The sequence below is a fragment of the Euprymna scolopes genome, chromosome 7 (genome assembly GCF_053919585.1).
Source record: "Euprymna scolopes isolate OS-2025 chromosome 7, ASM5391958v1, whole genome shotgun sequence".
NCBI classification, from domain to species: domain Eukaryota; kingdom Metazoa; phylum Mollusca; class Cephalopoda; order Sepiida; family Sepiolidae; genus Euprymna; species Euprymna scolopes.
This window is the reverse complement of record NC_136488.1, coordinates 172,285,525-172,307,200: the sequence shown is the minus strand read 5'-3', so window position 1 is coordinate 172,307,200 and position 21,676 is coordinate 172,285,525. Positions and strand designations below refer to the sequence as shown.

The following is a 21,676-nucleotide window of genomic DNA, read 5'->3' as shown; positions in this document are numbered from 1 at the left end:
CTCCCACAGAAAAGACGTTGCGAGCCTGTCTTTGTTTTATCGTTACTTCCATGGCAAGTGCTCATCTGAGCTCCAATCTCTTGTCTCCCCTCGCCAATCTTTCATAATAAACAACCGTCTGGCTGAAACTACTGTCAATAATTTTCCCCACTCTTTATCTGTGCCTAAATCCAAACCTAGATTCCATGAGCAAAGCTTCTTTCTCAGAAGTGCACGATTGTGGAACTTTCTTCCGTTCGCCTGTTTCCCACCTGACTACAACTTGGATGTCTTCAAGTCCAACATAAACAAATTCCTGACAAACCGCCCTCTTAAGTAAGACACTCTATCAAATCTCCAATACTAATGATTACTACAATACTATCCCATTGATTACTGTACACGCAATAACCCTTATCCCTGAGTGGCCTCCAGGCCTTGATAAGTGGTGATCCCCATGTAAAAAAAAAAAAAAAACACTCATTTCCACATCACTACAGAATACTCTAATGGCCAAGTCCGGTTCAATCACCATAGACATTTTTATTTTGGGACATGGGCATCTCTTTATATGGCATATAATGATGGTGTTGTCTTGCCTAATAGAAGTCCAATAATTTTTATCTGTAAACATTAATTTTTTTTCTAAATCATCAATATCATGGAAAGTTTTACGTTTCCGTAACTCTAACTTGTCAGCAACACTTTCACATAATGCACGCTTAAGAGCAGAATTTTCTAAATGCATTTTCTTTGCATTAGGAGACTCTCTAAAAGTGGTTGATAACGATAAATAGGAGGGACAGTTTGGTAATATTCGAGGAATAGCACCATCCTTAAGATAGGGATTTTTTAATTTAACACTAATTGTCTTTCCAGTCCTTTCATCAAATGCTGATGCCTCTCGCTGTATGTCTTCAGGTCGAAAATGAAGTTCACATACCTAAAGAAATAATTTAAAAGAAAATCGTACCATGTTTGACTTAATGCAAAAAAAAAAAAAAACAGAAAATTACATGACAAAAAACGATAAAATAAAAAAATAAGGTAAATGTGCAGAATTAGTCCACCCTCGAAAAATTCTTTTAAATTACCACTTTTATTGGTTGGGGGGGGGGGGGTGAAAACGAAAATAACGTTTAAAATTATGGCAAACTAGTAGTTTCCAAGATATAAAGAGATGTTAGTTAAAAAAAAGGGGGGGGATAATTTAATCTAAACCGCCCACCCACTTTATGGTCAATTTTTTTTCTTTTTTTTTACATGGGCAACGAGCAATTTTTTTTTAATTACATTTTCTCCTCAAACAAGGCGAAGTGCCTCTTTGTTTAAAAGAAAGTGCCCCCCAAAAAACGATGGCCATAAAGTGGGTGATCATTTTACGTTAAATTTTTATAGAAAAGTGATCCCCCATTTTTTAAAACTAACATTTCTTCATATCTTGGAAACTACTCGTTTGCCACAATTTTAAACGTTATTTTCGTTTACAGCACCACTAGCAGTGTCAGAATTTGGGGGGAATTTTTGACAACCCTAACACAAAACTGTGAATAACATATACAAAACTCGTAATTTCTCTGTTTAAGGTGGGTTGTTTATTTTCTTTATGGAATATACTGCCAAAATAAACTATTAAAATTGTTTAAAAATAATAGAAATATTATTTTTTTATTGCCAACATTTTGTGAACATTTTTTAAAAATAAAAAATGATATTTCTATCATTTTTTTAAACAATTTTAATAGTTTATTTTGGAAGTATATTCATGGCGGTTACCATAATGTAATTCTTGTTGGGTAGGTCACCATTTCGGCGCGTCCCCCTTTTGGGGAGTCGTCGAAATTAATAAGACGGGAGTAGAAACCGACATGGGAATAATAATAAAGAAACAAAAGAACTTTCAAACGAAACGGTTTTATATTCATTTCAGCGTACAAATGGTATCGGGTTATAGAAAGTTTGTGATTTTCATTTTTGTCCCCTGACTCTGGAACCACTCGCGTCTCCGTCTTTTTGCTTCCAACACTTTTTGTATCTCTCTTTTTGTCTTTCCCACCAGAACTCTTCTCCATCCTGATTGGTTACAACCTCTGGTCACATTTTTGAGGAAGGAGGAAGGAAGGAAGGAAGGAAGGGGGGAAAGGGAAGAGTAGAGACAAAGAGACATGTAATGGAGAAATAGTAGTCTTGGCTTCACTAAACGAGTCCCCTCCAGTAACGGAGTTAGTTAATATCCTTAGAATTACTACTATGTCTACTTCTGTTTAAAAATAAAAATATTCATTTTTCTTTTTCCATGTCACTTTCCTTCCTGATCTAAATTTATACATGTCACCAGCAATTTTACTCTCTACTTTATCGGTATCATCTGTTCTGATATCCTTATAATTAGTAGTACCTATCTGTGCTTTCTCGGTCACCCTAGTTCTATTACTGCTAGTTGACTCTGTAAACGGTTTTAACCTATCGATTGATACGTGTGCATGAGTACCGTTATTCATATCGATCTGGAAGTGTTTATCTGATTGAGTCAAAACTTTATAAGGACCTGAGTACGGTGCTTCTAATGGTTTCCTAACTCGATCAACCCTTAACCATACTATCTCACAGGAAAGTAAGGTTTTCGGTATAAAAGATTTTGCATTTCCATGGATAAATCCTTTTCCATCATTGAGTACGTCGATTTGGGACATCCATTCACACAAATTACGTACATACTTGTTGTTAACTGGAGTTTCTTTTTCTACTCTCTGCTTGTGTATCAGCTGATGAATATTCAATATTGGTGCTACAGTAACAGGGGTAAAAGGTGAAAAACCTGATTCATTAGGGGTGCTGCGTATACCTAGTAGGATCACTGGTATCGCTTTCATCCAGGATTCTTTTCGCGCTATTATCGCTGCCTTAAGGGTACAATGTGCTCTTTCAATCATCTCATTACTTTGAGGATGATACAAAGTTGTTCTCAATTGGGAAAAAACCCTACTACCTTGGCCAACTCTTGAAACAATTCGCTCTCAAATTGGCTACCTCTGTCAGTTACAACATGCAATGGAACTCCAAATCGAGATATCCAGGCATTGATAAATGCCTCTGCTACCGACTGGGCAGTTATTTCGATTATTGGCTGTACTTCGATCCAGCGAGTTGCACGATCGATACAGGTCAGCAAATATTTGTATGGACTGAGGTAAGGATCTGACTCATTGCACGTTAGGGGTAACGAGCCAACAATATCAATATATACCGTTTGGAAACGTGCGGATGGTAAATCAAACTCCCGGACTGCAGACTTTGTGTGTCTGTGAACTTTTGACTGTTGACATACAACACATTCTACACAGAATTGCTTGACTGCCTTATCTAAGTTAGGCCAGAAGTATCTAGACTTAATCAGTTTAATAGATGCTCCAGTTCCAAGGTGCACTAAACTCATGTAAACTGTCAAAGACAGCCCTACGAAGCTCTTTTAGGACAAACGGCCTGCGGTACTTGGTTGAAGTATCACACAGGACAGAGCCAATTTCACCCCCTACCTGACTTTCCTATGCGGACAGACGCCACGCTAGACGATCTGGAAATCACCCCTGCTCAGGTGCATGCTATCATAAAAAACCTTGACACTTCCAAAGCATGTGGACCCGACCTCATCCCAGCTGTGCTATTAAAAAAGTGCTCAGCCGAAGTAGCTCCAGTTCTCTCCAAACTCTACAACAAATGCCTCAATGAATCTTGCTTTCCGAGCTGTTGGAAAACTGCTTCTGTTGTACCAGTATTCAAGAATTCTGGCGAAAGAACTGACCCATTAAATTATCGCCCTATTAGCCTCCTCCCACTTTTTGCCAAAATATTTGAGACCTTAATTAACCATGCTCTAGTCCAGCACCTTACAGATGCTAAACTTCTGACCGACCATCAATATGGATTTAGACAAGCCCGTTCCACGGCAGACATCCTCACTGTAATCTCTGAACGCATATACCATTCACTGGACAAAGCGGGAGAGGGCAGAGCGGTAGCTCTAGATATATCTAAGGCTTTTGACAGGGTATGGCATGAGGGTCTCCTCAGGAAGATTAGATCTTACGGTATCACTGGTAGAATACTTAACATAATTAAATCCTTCTTAGATAAGAGAAAAATCCAGGTTGTCCTCGACGGTCGTACGTCTAAACAATATAATATAAATGCGGGAGTGCCCCAGGGATCTATCCTTGGTCCTCTGCTGTTCCTGATATTCATAAATGACCTCCCCGACAAAACTGCCTCTGAGATGGGTATATATGCTGATGACACCACACTCTATAGCAGGCACGACAGGAAAACTAATGAACATATATCTAAAGTAATGGCAGAAACACTAGAGGATGACCTCAAATCAGTAGTGGAATGGGGACAAAAATGGATGGTAACGTTCAATGCCACCAAGACAAAACTGGTTTCATTCAATAATTACAAGAAACCTTCTCTACCACCTATAGCAATGGCCAACAACTCTTTAGCTGAGAGTACGTCTTTCAAGCTCCTTGGCCTAACGTTCACAGGAAACATGAGCTGGAACAATTACATCGAGGGCATTGCCAGGGCCGCTGCGAGGAAGGTGGGCTCTCTCTACCGTGCTAGAAAACTTCTAACACCCGAAAGTATCATGTACCTCTATAAGGCCACTATTCGCCCATGTATGGAGTATTGCTGTCACATTTGGGCCGGCGCATCGGCTACTAGTCTCTCGCTCCTTGACAGGGTTCAAAAGAGAGTCGCAAATCTGATAGGCCCCAAACTGGCATCAAAACTTCAGCCTCTGTCCCATCGTCGAAACGTTGCATCCCTCTGCCTGTTCTACAAGTATTATAATGGTGAATGCTCTGAAGAACTGCAAGCACTTGTGCCCCCACGACGTGAACACCCTCGACAGACCCGACAAGCTACACAATCCCACCCCCACACTGTAGAGATCCCTAGATGTAAAAGATCCTTCTACTCCAGTAGTTTCTTCCCCAGAACTGCTAGACTTTGGAATTCCATTCCAGGTCACTGCTTCCCCAACTGTACTGACATGCATAAGTTCAAGTGCAACGTGAACCAACATCTCGCTGCCCTAATCCCTACATAGTACCCCAGTAGATGTTTCCCTTGATAGTAGCCCCCTACATTAAAGTGGCAATGTGCCTTGTTTGGGGTGAATATGTAATAAAAAAAAAAAAAAAAAAAAAAAAAACGTGACACGCAGTATTCTTTTAAATTAGCGTATGACTTTATTTCGTCATCTCCTTTTTGTGCCTGGGCTATTTCAGCCAAATCACATGCATCTATTTGCACTGCTAAAGCAGTTCTAGCCATACAGTCTGCAACTACATTCTCATCTCCTTTAATATACACCATGTCAGCGATATATTCAGCGAGTAGTGACAAGTGTCATTGTTGTCGATCCGACTTTGCGGGTGTCTGACTATAAAAGGCTCCACATAATATGAGGTGACGGAAATGTATTACTGAAAAATAAGCTGCCAGTAGCTCTCTGTCAAACGTAGAATACTTGGCCTGGGCTTGCGAAAATTTCTTGGAAAAGAAACCTATAGGTACTGGTTTCTTATCTATTAGCTGGTGTAATGCAGCACCAGCTGCATATTGACTATCCGTAACCAGGTGGTACTCTGTGGCTGAAGATTGCGGATGAGCTAATGCCGTAATTTCTGACAATTTGCTTATTATTGTTCTGAAAGCATGAGTTTCTTCTTCGTTTAGCTCAAACGTTGCTTTAGGGTCCAACCTCGTTCATTCGGATAGTGGTAGCACATAGGTTGCGTAATTAGGGACTAACTTGCGATAAAAACCTGTCATTCCCCAAAATCTACGCAACCTTTTTGAATCTTTGGGTACTGGAAAGGTTTCTAATTCTTTAATTTTTTTTGAAGTAGGCAACAAGTCTTCTTTGCTTACATGAAAACCTAAAAAGTCCAACTCTGGCATTCCGAATACACACTTAGCTAAGGAAATCTTTAAATTATTATCACTAAGAATCCTGAATACCTTATCTAAGTCTTCCTTGTGCTGTTGTTCACTTTCGCTAAAAACTAATATGTCATCTAAATATATGAATACACAATTTAATTTTAGAAATATCTTGTCCATAAAACGCTGAAATGTGGCTGCAGCATTCTTTAAACCAAATGGCATGTAATTAAATTCAAATAAGCCAAAAGGTGTCACGACTGCCGTCTTAGGCACATCTTCAGGGTGTACTTTAATCTGGTGATATGCTGCAGTCAAATCGATCTTGGAAAAATATTGTCTATCAGCAAGTTGTGTGCAGAATGAATTTATGTTCAGTATCAGGTAGCGGTCTGTCTTGGTAACACTATTCAGTGCGCGGAAGTCACCGCAAGCTCGATATGAACCATTTGACTTCTTCATTAAATGCAAGGGTGTTGCAATCCTCTCGTAATTTCATCAGTCACGGATTATTGTATCGTATTCATCAGTGACTGATGAAATTACGAGAGGATTGCACGTCAGACCTTTGACTGCTAAATAAATTGGGTAGTGCCACTACTTCATTGCTGCGATTAATATAATATTTTCACTAATGATGACGTCATAATGACGCAATAATTGTAATCTATAAATAGAAATGACGCAATTACAACGTATATAACCACAATGCCACCGGTAAGGCACCAGAAGAAAGCGAAGAGGGCGGAGTGGACGGTACCGTACCACAGGTTCCTAGGGCCTGGGACTGACCTCGATTACAAAAAATTCCTGCCTCTCCTAAATCGCTTAGACTGGGCAGCAAAAAGACACGATTTCAACTACGGAAAAGGCAAGACCAAAGAAGCAGATGACCAATTCTACAAGGACTCTGCTGGAACAGGTCTGTTGGGAGCTTTATCGCGAGGGGCACTCAGAGCAAAGCATTACCTGGGACTGGACGACTACTTCGATCCCCCACCTAAACGAATTAAACTTGATCCTAGTTACACTGCTAGCTGCGAAGCAGGTATGGAAGTCGATTCGGAGGCGAGCACTGTCGCGAACGACAACGGCAGCGGAGCGTGGGGAGGAAACGAGGAGGGAGGAGAGCTACCAACCATTACTAACAACAACGTAAGACGAGTAGTCTTACAGAGGAGCTTCAAAAACCAGGTCAAAACGACAAACATGAATGATTGCGCAGCTATATTCCAGATCTACGACACTGACCCAAAGGAAGGCATACACGGAGCAGCCCGGTTTTCATGGTCACAGCCGGTATCTAAAGACTACATAGTACCCTACTTCCTAACTACCTGGGTAACTCCGCCGAAATGGGAAGCGATAATGTCAAACGCGACAGCGTACAGGATCGTCAGCCAAGGATTTAAAATATCGAAAATAACCTGCGGTGAATGGCTGACAAAAAACAACGAGGAAGTCTTCGTACCAAACCCAGAACCCTACTTCGACATCTACATCGATAACGGTTCATATATCGGTTACGGAAACTTGGAAGGAATATCTAAAATCCCAAACAAAGGTTTCTCAGAAATCCAACCCATGGTAGAGGCAGACGCAGAGTTACCAACCTACACATACAATTACATGGCTCTGATCGAACTAATCAATGCGATCCCAAACACTGGAAACTTCTCGGACTCAGTAAACAAAACACAGGTGAAAATGATTGACCTGCACGACTGGCGAGAAATGCCAAACGTAAAAAACTTACGACAGGGTGACTCATTCACACACGTATGGCGAAACCACAGTTTACTAAGACGACCACTAACCAACACTACAATGCAGGGCAACTACACAATACAGGCAGGTATGATATCAAACCCGGTACTAATCACTAACCTGTTAAATTCGGGAGTCAAAACGGCCTGGGACTGCGGTTTAGCGGTAGCGACCGCGCCGGCCTACGGCACCTTACTGAGAAAAGCTGAGGACAACGTCCGCCAGGGTGCACGAAAACGTCAACGTAAGGAAGTGCAGGAGGACCTAGTACAAACAGAGGTGTCGGACTTAAACTTCGATCACCAAAGAGGAAGAAAAACAAACACGAGCGACGCCGGCAAGAAAGACAGTGGAAAAGTGGACATCGGGGCTACAACTTACATACAAACCAGCGGTTCCACAACAATGTCTAACAGAACCGTGATTAACAAGGTGCTCTACACAAACGAGGACTCGCCAGAAATGGTACTAATACATGTTCCGCCTATACTGCGCCCGAACAGCACCGCCGGGATTTTATATTTCAACTTCGAAATAACGTACATGCTAGAAATTGAATTAGTCTGTGACGCACTTATCCACCCGCAGAAGGTCCCAGTCACCACCCACAAACAAGCACTATCAGCAACATCGGCGGACTTCAGTTACGAATACCACACCATTGTACCGCCCAATAGACATTTCCACGGCCAATCAGCAAAAGGAATGCTTCATAATCACGGCACACACATATGGGACCACAATTTATCAGGTAAAAGCAACAGATGACGTGACCCCCATCATTAACGTTAATGATGGGGGTCACGTCATCTGTTGCTTTTACCTGATAAATTTTAAATAAAATAGAATTGCATTGCATGGGTCCGAGCTCTGATGCGGTGAGTGCCACGGCCTAATATCATAGTCATTGCTTAATATAGTTTTTACCTGTGACCTAATTCCTTGACCTAGTTTTGTATTTTTCAATTGTCGCTGACGCTGATTCGCTGATGCCTCCTTTGAATTTCTTAAACGATCCCATGTCTGATGGTCGATCTGAAAGAGAATATCGAACATGCGAAATAATATTGAATCATGCCAATGTCATATCAGTTCAAGATGCAGTATTATAAGAACGATTTGAGTTTAGTGTATATATATAGTTTATTTACAATAGTTACATCAGTGTCAGTGCGGTTTAGAAAATATTTACAAAAGTCTATGTGATCATTGATCAGTGTCATTGATAGAATACTTTATCAATCGGAGTCACTGAGCACTTCCTCACATTCTAAAAATAGCTGTGACGTCGGCCCTCGTCCGTTGATTTGTCGTTCGTATATTGCTAATGTGTAGTTTATTATGTTTTTTTTTGGTGTGACGAAGTCGTCCTCCTCCGGTTCCTCTGTTTCTGAGTCGCTGAGCACTATTACTCCGGAGATGGGCGAGTCCTCTATTACTGTGTCCTGAGACATGGTGGGTGCTGAGGGGCTGGGTTGGTTTGTTGCTGTAGGACATCTGTGTGCCTTGCAACCGTGGGTTTTACAGTACTGCGTCGGCTGGTTTTCATCAATTTCACATGCCTCAGTCATCCAGTCCTCGACGTCGGAATCGTCTGAGATACGCAGGTTTTGTACCTCTTCTCCTTCCATGAGTTCTTTGAACAGTTGTCTTCGAGCCTTCATGTAACCCGCCTGTATGTCTGGTGACAGGCCCTCTACTGCTTGGACAGTGAAGTTGCTCGATGCTGCTGGTTCCTCGATGTCTTCTTCCTCCTGGAATTGGTACGTTTGGTTCGTGTAGTCCATCACGTACTGTCTCCAGACGGTCAGCCACATTGTCGGATTGAGTTCTCGGACTCCCCATCCCTTTAGGGCAGGCATGGGCCTCTTGGTCTCGTAGAGGAACATTCGGTTGTGCATTGCTGTTCTTTCCTGCGGGACGTGTCTCCAGGGGTCGTCGTTGCTTGTAGACAGGCATGGTGTCCTCTCTAAGTATCGTTCAGCCTGGTGCTTCACGTTTACCGCTGTTGTGGTACCTTCCAGGATGCACTTACCCTCCTCTACATTTTGTGGTGTGAACCACATTTCGTCCGTGTAGATCAGGGTTTTGTCCACGCAGGAGCCGAACGTGAAGTTGTCCGAAGCCTGACACCGCATTCGACCACAGTTCATGAGACCGTTTCTGATTGACCGTAACACGTAAGACTTGCCAGAGTTACTTGGTCCTGTTATGTGGAACCCGTTCTTTTTCGCGCGTATCATGTGACATACTTCGAATAAGTTTCTTCCGAATTCTACCGGGTCAAAGTTGTGGTGTTGGGCCCAAGCGTCGTATATGTCCAATGACTTTTGCACCGACCAATACCTGTTCCCGTCCATGCTGAACAGGTCCTTCTTTTGCCGGATCTGTTCGAATATGGGTGTGACCTTTGTTTGGATTTGTAGGTCGCTTGCCGCTGCCTGCATGATCGGTTGTATGTTCTGGGTATTGGTAAATATGTGCTCCCATGTGTTACGGACCTTTGCGTTTGTGGATTGTTTACAGTAGAGCATGACTTTTGCCATGTCCGTACTGTTGCATTTTCTCATTATATCGAGAATGAATTTATATTTTTGCCCTCTCAGGGTAGATTTTCCCGTGAGTGCTGTGTCTACCGAGGGTTCGTCTTGTTTCTTTAACGGCTTGTCACATATTTTTTTGTAGGTCGCTAGTTGACCGGGAGTTTCTAGATGCCCTGCTGCTACTACTGTACGTTTTGACGGGTCCATTGTCAGGTAACTACACAGCCCGTACGGGTTGTAAATTTTCTGGCATGAGATTTGGTAGGGGTTTATCTGTCGCTCGCCCTGGAGTTTTTTCATCTGCACGTAACTGTGCTCGCATGTCGGGTGGTTGTGGTGCCATGTTATCATGTGGAAGTGGTCCACGTCTGCGCAATGTTTCAAACTGCTGGGCCCTGCTACGTGGTATACTATTATGTATGGGCGCTGGTCTAGGATTCTGGCCAAGTACCCGTGTGTAGCGTTCGCTGGCTGTAAAGTTAGCGCTTCTTGGTAAGGTTTGGTCTCTGTCGTACCCGGCTTAAGGCTGAACTCCTTTTCGGTTTCCCAACGGTAGATCCATGTGTACGGTCGGATTTGTTTGCCGTTTACAGTTTCGCCGTTGACTATTGGAAGACTGGATAACTCCAGTATTCAGTCAGTTCTTAAATTCCGCCTGTGCTGCGTCTAATTTAGGACCGGAAAGGTGCCTGGCTTTAACAAAGACTGGTACATGGCTGCCTGTATCAATCATGTGATACACTCTGCCATATTCTTTGTCTGTATTGCTATGAGGTGATACTACGCTACTATAGTTATTTATTATTTTGTTAACGTATTCTGCTAGGTCTATTTTATTAATCAATACAGTATTGGTTTCAGTTACTGTGTTGACTTTAATTTCGCACTCTCTTACATTATCACGGATGGATCTATTCTTGCAATCCACTACTATATTAAACTTGTTTAAAAAGTCAAATCCTAACAAAGGGTTATTGACATCTGCGATCACGAAACTCCATTGGAAAGATCTTCTTAAACGTGGAATCTTGACTTCTAAGCTAGTTTGACCATAGTATTTTATGCTTTCGCCGTTAGCAGTCGAGATATGAACAGGAGTTGGTTCCAAGGTAATTCCATTTACTACAGAACGTGGTAAAATGGAAATACTGGCTCCTGTATCTACAATAAAATTTACTTTAGATGCTCCTATTTTTTAAGTAATTTCTAGTAACGGCGGCACTACCGGAGCAAACGCAGTCCGCCTTTTTATTTTTCCGAATCGCTAGGGGCATGAGATGAGGGACGCAAGTTAGGTAGCATTTGTATATTGCTCTTTTTCTTCGGCCATTTGCACCACGGCTTACATGTACAAGCCTCTTCTGCGAAGTAAATATGGGCTCTACATACTCTCGGTCGCTGTTTCCTTCTATACGCGCGTAGACCGACTGGTGTTTTTTCGCCTGTATGTCTAGTAACGTGGTGACTTGTTCGAGCCTGACTTTCTACAGTCTGAAATACCGGTGTATTTTCTATTAACGGCATCAAGTTGTTGGACAGTCAACCTAACTCTACCAAGGGCATCTCGGTGTGAGCCGCAAGCACCGGAGCAATTTGCTTCAGCAATGCGCATATAAACTTATGGCGCACTATTTCGTCGTTTGCTCCTATTCTATTTGCAACTGTTAACATTTCCTGGAGGTATATTGACGGACGACCCGGCAACGTAGTGGTCCTCATCAATTTCTCCAAGAGTTCAGGTCTAGTCTTTTCGTGGGTAGACAATACCGACTCCCTTAATTTAACATAATCTAACGAGTGTAAAACCGCTGGCGGCATATTCGTCACTACGTCAGGTGGCAATGCACTTATAACGGTATAAAATTTGGTCTCATCCGTAGTAATATGTTGGAGATGGAACTGTGCTTCTAATATTGCAAACCATCCCTCGACATTAGTTTCCATAAATTGTGGGGGTTTTACGCTTACTTGTTGAGCATCCATTATGATTTTACTAATATTATTTATTTGAAAAAAAAAAAAAAAAATTGTATGATTATTTTTATTATTATTATATCTTTTGTTAATATTTTTTTGGAAGCCGCGACCAAAAGAAATGGCGGGGGCGGGGCTATGTATAAATAGAAAGGAAGGAAAAGCGTTTACTCATCAGAGGTTGAATTAACCGAAAGATTTGTGTTTCAAACTTATTGATAAAAAAATTATATATATATATATATATATATCTTTTTTTTTTTTTTAAGAAATATATATATATATACTTCTGGTTAATGTCTTTGAAAAAACCTGCATTATTGTCCGGACGAATTTCTACACGTGCTAATTTCTACACGTGCTAATTTCCTCACGATGGCGACAATTATTTTTGAATGCGTGTTTGAAAGTTTTTTTTAATGTTTTTTTTGTTTTTTGTTTTTTTTTTTGTGTGTGCGTTTTTTTTTTTTTTTTTTTTTTGTATATCCGGGCAAAATTTTTTGAATTTTGTAGAACTGTGTCTTACAATTAATTTTTATTTATTTATTTATTTTTTGTATTTATATATATTTTACAAGGTATCCGCCTTCGGACTTCTCAGGCCATCTGAGATGGCCGCCATCTCCTATTTAAATCACGTAAATTATTCGGTAGGAATCACGTAAGGGTGAGTCGTGTCATAAAACAGTAAAAATATATTTTAGCGGCACTTCTTTAGGCGGATTTATATATATTTACTTGTTTTTTTTTCATTTATTTTTGTGTTTGTCCTCGGACTTTGCTGTTACGTCATCATCGTTTATCCGTGTTCATATGGATGTCGGACGTTCACCAAATTATGGCGGTTACCATAATGTAATTCTTGTTGGGTAGGTCACCATTTCGGCGCGTCCCCCTTTTGGGGAGTCGTTGAAATTAATAAGACGGGAGTAGAAACTGACCTGGGAATAATAATAAAGAAACAAAGGAACTTCCAAACGAAACGGTTTTATATTCATTTCAGCGTAAAAGTGGTATCGGGTTATAGAAAGTTTGTGATTTTCATTTTTGTCCCCTGATTCTGGAACCACTCGCGTCTCCGTCTTTTTGCTTCCAACACTTTTTGTATCTCTCTTTTTGTCTTTCCCACCAGAACTGTTCTCCGTCCTGATTGGTTACAACCTCTGGTCACATTTTGAGGAAAGGAAGGAAGGAAGGGGGAAAAGGAAGAGTAGAGAGAAAGAGACATGTAACGGAGAAATAGTAGTCTTGGCTTCACTATATATTCTCCAAAATTCTGACACGTAAAGGGCCACGACATTTACCACAAATAATTATTAATAAACTTTTGGGATAACAAAAACGGTCATAAACTTAAAAAAAAAAAAGTTTAATCTATTTCACGCTGATATAAATATTGCACAGTAAAATAGTTGAACTAAAAAGATAAATAATTTTTCTTATTTAGAATTATTTAAACAAGGAATTCCGTTTTTACGATATCGCTTTTATTAAATTGTTAGGTGAAAGTACATAATATTTTCACCATAATCCTCATTTTAAAAAAGTTTCTAAATAATAATTGATTATTTCAGCACATAACTTAAATTACATGTAAAATTCATTTTTTATATGCATACTTTCATTTTTATTTTAAAATACGTTCTAAAAAAATAAATAAATAAAAATAAAAAAGGCGCGTTTTTTTTTTTTTTTTAATATCTCAAACATTTTAACACTTACTCTGCTATATTTAGATGGAGTAAAATCCTTTCTTTTTATTGCATTTATCCACTGGTAAATTATTTCCCTTTTTTTTGGGGGGGGGGGAGGATGAAAACACGGTAACTTTTTGTCCATTTTCGTAGTTACCTCGGCATTTTGGAACTATACAATACATCTCGACGGCATGTTTAAATTTATTTAACCCTCCAAAACTTTAAACCAACTTCCGGTTTAGTCATGAGACACGTGACCAAATTTCAACAGACTGATGTTCATGACGTCACCAGACTAAATCATAGCCGTCGCTAGGCCATCATATTACGGTAGCTACGCTAGTACACACAATATCTTCATGACAAATTTAAATAAATAATAATAATAGAAATCCGTCGCCGATAGGATTCGAACCTATGCGGGGAGACCCCAATGGCTTTCTAGGCCATCGCCTTAACCACTCGGCCACGACGACTACAAGGATTAGGCTTCTAACTGATGAAGTTATTTTAAAAATTATCTTTGATAAAACATGCGCGCTTGTGCGTACACGATTGCCGCAACTTACAACATAAGGAATTAAATTGCTTATTATCCGAATAATTTTGTTTGCAGAAAAGTTAAATGCGATATTCGTTTTCAGTATACCCGAAAACCAGCAACGTTGTCATTTTAAAGGTGGTTGTTAAGGTGAGAATTAATTAAAAATTTATCGAAATGGTTACTTTTGTCGCAATTTTCGGGTTTGTACTGTACTGTACACATATTCAAAACATATATATTACAAATAAATGTTATCAAATGCAAGATAAGTTGCTTTTCTGCCAAACTGGATATATTTTTTGTGTTTTTATTTAATGTAACATGCTTATTAAGCTCGAAAAACATACAGTGTTTACCGATGTATTGGAAAATTCAAAATGGCGCCCGACTCTCTCTTTAACACGGAAAGTTTGGGAAAAGATGTTATAAATAATAAACTAGACAAAATACTATTAAAAACCCACTGAATATATGTCAACCTATGTCACGGTAACATATATTGAGCGAGTATCTAACAGTATTTTGTCTAGTTTTATATTTATAGCACCTTTTCCCAAACTTACCGTGTTAAAGAGAGAGTCGGCTGCCATTTTAAATTTTCCAATACATCGGGAAACTGTATATTTTTCGAGCTGAATAAACATGTTACATTGAATAAAAACACAAAAAATATATCCAGTTTGGAAGAAAAGTAACTTATCTTGCCTTTGATAACATTTATTTGTTATATATTTATTTATTGACAACTTTATCGAATCTATGTGTACAGTAATACAAACCCCAATTTTCTATCGGTTTCATGTAAACTCGTTATTTTAATACATCATAAACTATCTTCGAAACAATCGGTGATATTTCCAGTATTTTAAGGGCGTCTAATTTTTCAGGATTCATTGACATCCAAAAGTCATGGCACACATTTCTGGCCATTCGTCTCTCTTTCTGCCTATAATTACGTCAAGTCACTGAACAAGTAAATAATACGTAGATTTTCGTTGTTTAATGTCGATAAAAAAATACAGTCAGTGAAAAGAGGCATAGTTACTAGGATAATGTAGTACACACGTTTACACACGTTTACACACGTAGAACCAACACGTGTAGCCAGAGTACGTCGCAAGAAACATAGGACAAGTAATAACTCGACTCCTTTTTTGTAACATTAACATTTTTTCACATTCTCCCGCCACGCGTGACTTCTCGTTACGGCTGTGATATCACCCACGTCTCGTCCTCTCTCTCCTTTTTATAGTTTTTCATTTTCCTTACGGTGACGTTATTTCGTATACGGCTCGGTATTTGTATATAGCCGTCATTACATTAGCATATATATATATATATATATATATATATATATATATATATATATATATATATATATATATATATATATATATATATATATATACGTTTTATTTTTTATTACCGTATCTTTCTGTTAAGTTACATTATTGTAACTTAACAGAAAGATACGGTAATAAAAAATAAAACGCATATTTGCTCTACAACAGTATTGAGCACTTTCTTCAGTTTTTATTAATTACCATTTCCACTATATACATATATATATATATATATATATATATATATATATATATATATATATATATGTATATGTATATATATATATATATATATATATATATATATATATATATATATATATAGAGAGAGAGAGAGAGAGAGGTAAGTGAGAATGTGTGTGTGAGTACACTTCCAAATTTAAATACTCAACAAATTTTTGATCTACAGACTTGAAAATTGTTATAAAGGTATTCACACGTGTGGAAAACCGTTAAATCGATTTTCATACGGAAATTAAAAGCTGCTAAAGGATAAAAATTGAGAAATCGGGTTTGTATTACTGTACACATAGATTCGATAAAGTTGTCAAAAAACAAATATATAACAAATAAATGTTATCAAAGGCAATATAAGTTACTTTTCTACTCGCCGAATATATGTCAAGCTATGTCACGGTAACCTATAATGAGCGAGTATTTAACAGTATTTTATCCAGTTATTTATTTATAACACCTTTTCCCAAACTTACCGTGTTAAAGAGGGAGTCAGACGCCATCTTGAATTTTCCAATACATCGGTAAACACTGTATGTTTTTCGAGCTGAATAAACATGTTACATTGAATAAAAACACGAAAAATATATCCAGTTAGGTAGAAAAGTAACTTATCTTGCCTTTGATAACATTTATTTGTTATATATTTGTTTTTTTGACAACTTTTTCGAATCTATGTGTACAGTAATACAAACCCGAGAAATCGATACTTGGGAGTCATCGGATTTTTATCAACTGTTTCACGAATGCGCATGCGTGGTTGTAAAATATGACAGCTTCTTAATGTGAAAAATAAGTAGATTTGAAAATGCATTTAAATGTCGTAGCAAGCTGGCCTAATGGTTATCGTACTTGATTCTATGTCTTTAGGTTTTGATTTCGATCCAAACTCGATTATTGTTTTTTTACTTACAAGAATAAACTGTTTAATGCATTTATTTGCTTCCCCACCAAAGCAAATTAGGCACAAGGCCGTTTTTAATGTGGGGTAAAAACCAGCTCCCCTAAAAGTAGGCAAAAAGGGGGCACTCTGGTTACCAAAAATAATTATTGTCCCAGTATAGAAGGTTTCCCCTCCGTTGACTGGTACAAATTGCAGCAGTGCAGCACTGCAGCAATCATCTGCAGAACAGATACTACACTTTGATCCCGGCCCGAAGTCCGAGAGCAACAGTTTAGAAAAAACATAACACTCGTATGCACATGTCTCAGTTTCTGCATAAATTAAAATATAGTAGTTATGCGATCACACACACACACACACACACACACACACACACACACACACACACACACACACACAATTGACTTTTATACAAAAGTAGAGATAGAGAAGATTAACCTCACGTGCGACAATATGAAAGAAGTTGTCTAAAAATGACTTACTAACTATCTTCCCGGGCAACACCAGATAGTTCTATTTGTATAAGAAACACAGGAAGAGTTTTGGTAAGCGTGAATATCAGAACCAAAAATAGAAGAAAGATTCCTAAGAACCAAAGAACATCGATATGCTAAGATGTGTTTAGATTGCCGTAATTTAATCGTTAGACGAGTACGTAAGATAGTTCGGTTCTATGGTGTAATGGTTAGCACTCTGGACTCTGAATCCAGCGATCCGAGTTCAAATCTCGGTAGAACCTTACGCGGAATACCTTTTATTTTGTTCAAATATGCCATTTGAATCATAATCGTTTCTTGCAAATATTTGCACAAATGTTTTAAACTTCTGACTTTTTTTGACTACTTTTTAAAATTATATTTTTTTGTTTGTTTATAAATGTAGCAGTTAGAACGAGAATAACAAAACACGTACACGAACACACACACATATACACAAAGACACACACATACCTATATACATATATATATATATATATATATATATATATATATATATATATATATATATACACATATATATACACTCATATATATATACACACACATCACACATATATTTATACACATATACATATATACACACATATATATATATAAATATACAAAGACACACACATATATACACACATATATATACGACGCAATACGCATATATATACACATATATATATGCACACATATATATATACACACACATATATATATATATGATTCACAGTTTTTATTTATACTTATTATATATATATATATATATATATATATATATATATATCATAAGTATAAATTTTTATTTATACTTATTATATATATATATATATATATATATATATATATATATATATATATATATCATAAGTATAAATAAAAACTGTGAATCAGAAATTTACATATACAAATTTATTTTTCGACAGAATACCTCCAATAAAAAAAAGGATTTGTCCTCTATAGTATCAGACCTGACCGAATGAGTAATTGTAGGCATAGATCGATTCATACTATCCCAAAAAATTCCAACAAAAACCTAACAGCCAGCCATGGTTCTCCCCTGAATGTGCTGCTGCCATCACGCACAGAAATCACTTTTTCCATAGCTATCAACGTAATAGATGCACTGAGACTAAAGCTGCTTTCAAGACTGCCAGCAACCACTGGAAAAGAGTAATAAAAAATGCAAAGGAGCTATATGCTTTGGCCGTTAAATCCAAAGTAGCTGAGCAGCAGCTTGATTCCCATCAGTTCTGGCAAATAGCAAACAGGATCTTGAACAGAAGCGTGCGTTCTATCCCAACTATTATCAATGGACCTGAGGTCATCTCGTCAGCATCAGACAAGGGCAGACTATTTGCCAAGAACTTTGCAGCTAATTCTACCCTATGCGACAAAGGCCATCAACTCCCCGTATTTCCTCCTATAACAGACAACATGCTATGCAACATACAAATATCTGTGCGTGATGTCGCCAAGCTAATCAAGAACCTTGATTCCAGTAAAGTAAATGGCCTTGATGGCATTCAAGTTATAGTGTTAAAAAAGCTCCAACCAGAACTTGCCCCCATACTTACAAAACTGTTTAAGCATTGCCTTAAGGAGAAGTGCTTTCCAACACCTTGAAAAACCTCATCCGTATGCCCTGTATTTAAGAATTCAGGTGAAAATAATCTCCCTCTCAGTACAGACCAATAAGTCTCCTGCGTGTCATGAGTAAGTTGTTGGAATCCATATTAAATAGAGAAGTAGTCAACCACCTCAACAGAAACAACCTTCTTAGTGACATGCAATATGGTTTCCGCTCTGCAAGATCTACAGCAGATGTGCTAACGGTTATATCACATAGGATTAGTCAATCTCTTGACAAAGGCTTCCTTTCCAGGGCAATTGCTCTTGACATATCAAAGGTCTTCGATAAGATATGGCATAAGGGCCTACTTCACAAGATTTCCAGCTACGGTATTACTGAAAATGTTTTCTCAATCATTAAATCGTTTCTCTCTGATAGGTTCATAAGAGTAGTGGTTGATGAGCAGAAATCAGAGGCCCACAGTATTAATGCTGGAGTCCCTCAGGGGTCCATCCTGGGCCCAACTCTCTTCCTGATCTACATCAATGATCTCCCAAAACACATACTTAAATCATTCGTTGACATCTATGCTGATGACACGACCATCTATGACAACATATCAAAGGCCGTAAATGACGAAGTTCTCTCTGATTCTCTCTCCATTGATCTTGAGCACGTGGTACAATGGGGGAAGACGTGGCTGGTCACTTTTAATGTATCCAAAACCAGGCTTCTATCTTTACATCATCTATGCTCTGATCCCGATCTGGCATCAATTGAAATGGATGGCTTTCGTCTTGGGGAGGCTCCATGTTTTGACAAGCTTCTGGATTTGACCTTTACTCCTGATCTGAAATGGAACACGTACATCAAATCTGTTGCCAGGGACACTGGGAAAATGGTGGGATCCTTCTACCGCTCCAGAAGATATCTCACTACTGATACAATTCTCTATCTGTATAAAAGCCAAGTACGTCCAAGGATGGAATACTGCTGCCACATCTGGGCAGGAGCTGCTTAAAAACAGCCTATCCTGCCTTGACAGAGTACAAAATAGACTTCGTGGTTTGGTGGGGATGCCCTTTTCTCTTCCCTGCAGCCTCTCTCCCACAGAAGAGACGTTGCGAGCCTGTCTTTGTTTTATCATTACTTCCATGGCAAGTGCTCGTCTGAGCTCCAATCTCTCGTCCCTCATCACCAATCTTTCACGAGAAGCACCCGTCTGGCTAAAGCTACTGTCAATAATTTTCCCCACTCTTTATCTGTGCCTAAATCCAAACGTAGATTCCATGAGCAGAGCTTCTTTCTTAGAAGTGCACGATTGTGGAACTCTCTTCCGTTCGCCTGTTTCCCACCTGACTACAACTTGGACGTCTTCAAGTCCAACATAAACAAATTCCTTACAAACCGCCCCCTTAAGTAAGACACTCTATCAAATCTCCAATACTAATGATTACTACAATACTATCTCATTGATTACTGTACATGCAATAACCCTTATCCCTGAGTGGCCTCCGGGCCTAGATTAGTGGTGACCCCCATGTAAAAAAAGGGGGGGGGTAAAATATCCTTATTCTACGGAGTTTTAAAGAATGTAATGTTCTTCTCGTCAGAGGATAGAAACTGGTTAGCAGATATATATATATATATATATATATATATATATATATATATATATATATATATATATATATATATATATAGCTCTACTTCTTAATGTCTTGTCGAGCTTTTTTTTACTTGGTTGGGATAATGTAAACATTAATACGTTTATTGGACTGAAGCTTACTTTTGCAATTACCTAGTAAACTTCCTCTATTAATCACATGATTGCATATATATATATATATATATATATATATATATATAGAGAGAGAGAGAGAGAGAGAGAGAGAGAGAGAGAGAGAGAGAGAGAGAGAGAGAGAGAGAGAGAGAGAAAGAGAGAGCGAGAGCGTGAGAGAGGGAGAGAGATAGAGGGAGAGAAAGAAAGAAAAATAAGATAGATAGATAGATAGATAGATAGATAGATAGATAGTTGGGTGGGTATGCCAAATCGTCACTGCATCTTAACGGACACACGTACACAGAAACTAACACACACACGTACAAAAAAAAATGAAGCAATATACGTATAATTAGGGCAGCATTCACTAAAAATTGTAAGTCGATAACCCAGTGTACGGTTCTATGGTGTAATGGTTAGCACTCTGGACTTTGAATCCAGCGATCCGAGTTCAAATCTCGGTAGAACCTAGTCTTAAATTTTATTCTTATTTGATGTGCGATTTAGATTATCATTAATTCTAACAAATCGATGCATATATAATATACTCTTTATTTTTATTTTGCGATGTCTGAAAAAATATATAATAATGATCGAAATTTCAATAACAATGCAAATAGCAAAATATCGAATAATATTTATTATTTATGTTTAATCAACCGATTCTTGTCATTTAATTTAATCCTCAAAAGCATGTTGACTTGATCTCATTCCGGTTGTACTATTAAAAAAATGCTCTGCTGAGGTTGTTCCAGTTCTTTCCAAACTCTTCAACAAATACCTTAACGAATCTTGCTTTCCTGACTGCTGAAAACTGCTTCTGTGGTACCAGTTTACAAGAATTTTGGCGAAATTAAATTATCCTCCCATTAGCCTCCTTCATCTTTTCGCCAAAATA

At 38.4% G+C, this 21,676-nt stretch overlaps 3 non-coding genes across 3 annotated transcripts; 2 read left to right on the top strand and 1 right to left on the bottom strand.

Annotated features, from left to right (window-relative positions):
* Window positions 1-14,306: 14,306 nt before the first annotated feature.
* Window positions 14,307-14,388, bottom strand: Trnas-aga (transfer RNA serine (anticodon AGA)). Its single transcript has one exon. It is a non-coding gene; the product is annotated as a tRNA-Ser (tRNA).
* Window positions 14,389-17,604: 3,216 nt separating this feature from the next.
* Window positions 17,605-17,676, top strand: Trnaq-cug (transfer RNA glutamine (anticodon CUG)). Its single transcript has one exon. It is a non-coding gene; the product is annotated as a tRNA-Gln (tRNA).
* A 3,500-nt stretch (window positions 17,677-21,176) lies between these two features.
* Trnaq-uug (transfer RNA glutamine (anticodon UUG)) lies at window positions 21,177-21,248 on the top strand. Its single transcript has one exon. It is a non-coding gene; the product is annotated as a tRNA-Gln (tRNA).
* The last annotated feature ends 428 nt before the right edge of the window (window positions 21,249-21,676 follow it).